We start from the raw sequence: 2,500 nt of genomic DNA on the forward strand, positions 1-2,500 counted from the left end.
GCTCCCTCTCCGGAATCGAACCCTGATTCCCCGTTACCCGTTATCACAAAGGTAGGCACGTAGCGTACCTTCGACAGTTGATAGGGCAGACACTTGAATGATACGTCGTCGGTGCAGAGACCGTACGATCCGCGTGGTTATCCAGAGTCATCAAACGTCACAGGACGAACCCGGTCGGTTTTGATCTGATAAAAGCGCGCCTCCCGAAGTCGGCGCTTAATGCATGTATTAGCTCTAGAATTACCACAGTTATCCACTTCGCTTACGAGACCAAATAAACCAAGACTGATTTAATGAGCCATTCGCAGTTTCGCTTTACGAGAACTCGTACTTGCACCTGCATGGCTTAATCTTTGAGACAAGCATATCACTACTGGCAGGATCAACCAGATAGCTGCGACAGCTGCGCTCGGCCCTTGCTGGGCCGCCCGGCGCGTGCTCGTCGCATTCGTTTAAGACCGAGGCGATCGCCTGCGGCCGTACTCAGCTTCGACAGTCGCTGGCCGCGACGTCCACGCTCTCGCCGGCAGTGCCAGGCGGAGCGATTTGCGTTTTTTCTTTGCTCGCCCTCTCTCGGGCTCGATCCATTCAGTTTCGCACAAACAAGAGCTCTGCCGGCCGCCTGCAGCGGTGCCTAAAACCCGGGCATAACAATGCGACCGTTCTGCTAGGCCGACAAGCGCTCAAGCCAGACGCTCGATCGAACGCCCCCTACATATTAGTCGAGACAACGGCTCGCTCATTAGCATCGCGTTTGTACTTTAACTTTTTTTGGCTCGGCTTCTTTCGACGCCGATGCCGGCGACGCAGCACTCTCTCGCCCGCCAGCCACCGAGAAAAGGGTGCGCTCCGACCGGCCCCGCACCGCTCTTTCTTGGCTCATTCGAAATTACTGTCTTTCGCTCTGACATGCCTTACCTAGGGTTAGGTTAGTATGCTTGCACGTTTGTACTTTAACTTTTTTCGGCTCGGCTTCTTTCGACGCCGATGCCGGCGACGCAGCACTCTCTCGCCCGCCAGCCACCGAGAAAAGGGTGCGCTCCGACCGGCCCCGCACCGCTCTTTCTTGGCTCATTCGAAATTACTGTCTTTCGCTCTGACATGCCTTACCTAGGGTTAGGTTAGTATGCTTGCACGTTTGTACTTTAACTTTTTTCGGCTCGGCTTCTTTCGACGCCGATGCCGGCGACGCAGCACTCTCTCGCCCGCCAGCCACCGAGAAAAGGGTGCGCTCCGACCGGCCCCGCACCGCTCTTTCTTGGCTCATTCGAAATTACTGTCTTTCGCTCTGACATGCCTTACCTAGGGTTAGGTTAGTATGCTTGCACGTTTGTACTTTAACTTTTTTCGGCTCGGCTTCTTTCGACGCCGATGCCGGCGACGCAGCACTCTCTCGCCCGCCAGCCACCGAGAAAAGGGTGCGCTCCGACCGGCCCCGCACCGCTCTTTCTTGGCTCATTCGAAATTACTGTCTTTCGCTCTGACATGCCTTACCTAGGGTTAGGTTAGTATGCTTGCACGTTTGTACTTTAACTTTTTTCGGCTCGGCTTCTTTCGACGCCGATGCCGGCGACGCATCACTCTCTCGCCCGCCAGCCACCGAGAAAAGGGTGCGCTCCGACCGGCCCCGCACCGCTCTTTCTTGGCTCATTCGAAATTACTGTCTTTCGCTCTGACATGCCTTACCTAGGGTTAGGTTAGTATGCTTGCACGTTTGTACTTTAACTTTTTTCGGCTCGGCTTCTTTCGACGCCGATGCCGGCGACGCAGCACTCTCTCGCCCGCCAGCCACCGAGAAAAGGGTGCGCTCCGACCGGCCCCGCACCGCTCTTTCTTGGCTCATTCGAAATTACTGTCTTTCGCTCTGACATGCCTTACCTAGGGTTAGGTTAGTATGCTTGCACGTTTGTACTTTAACTTTTTTCGGCTCGGCTTCTTTCGACGCCGATGCCGGCGACGCAGCACTCTCTCGCCCGCCAGCCACCGAGAAAAGGGTGCGCTCCGACCGGCCCCGCACCGCTCTTTCTTGGCTCATTCGAAATTACTGTCTTTCGCTCTGACATGCCTTACCTAGGGTTAGGTTAGTATGCTTGCACGTTTGTACTTTAACTTTTTTCGGCTCGGCTTCTTTCGACGCCGATGCCGGCGACGCATCACTCTCTCGCCCGCCAGCCACCGAGAAAAGGGTGCGCTCCGACCGGCCCCGCACCGCTCTTTCTTGGCTCATTCGAAATTACTGTCTTTCGCTCTGACATGCCTTACCTAGGGTTAGGTTAGTATGCTTGCACGTTTGTACTTTAACTTTTTTCGGCTCGGCTTCTTTCGACGCCGATGCCGGCGACGCAGCACTCTCTCGCCCGCCAGCCACCGAGAAAAGGGTGCGCTCCGACCGGCCCCGCACCGCTCTTTCTTGGCTCATTCGAAATTACTGTCTTTCGCTCTGACATGCCTTACCTAGGGTTAGGTTAGTATGATTGCACGTTTGTACTTTAACTTTTTT

The 2,500-nt window shown here is 55.2% G+C and overlaps 1 non-coding gene across 1 annotated transcript in view; it reads right to left on the reverse strand.

Annotated features, from left to right (window-relative positions):
- The window catches only part of LOC144431565 (small subunit ribosomal RNA), a 1,810-nt gene extending 1,417 nt beyond the window's left edge, over positions 1–393 (reverse strand). Inside the window, exon 1 of the ribosomal RNA XR_013480129.1 lies at positions 1–393. This exon is cut by the window's left edge and continues 1,417 nt beyond it. This is a non-coding gene — a ribosomal RNA (small subunit ribosomal RNA).
- Between the last annotated feature and the right edge of the window lie 2,107 nt (positions 394–2,500).

The sequence above is a fragment of the Styela clava genome, chromosome 13, assembly GCF_964204865.1.
Source record: "Styela clava chromosome 13, kaStyClav1.hap1.2, whole genome shotgun sequence".
NCBI classification, from domain to species: domain Eukaryota; kingdom Metazoa; phylum Chordata; class Ascidiacea; order Stolidobranchia; family Styelidae; genus Styela; species Styela clava.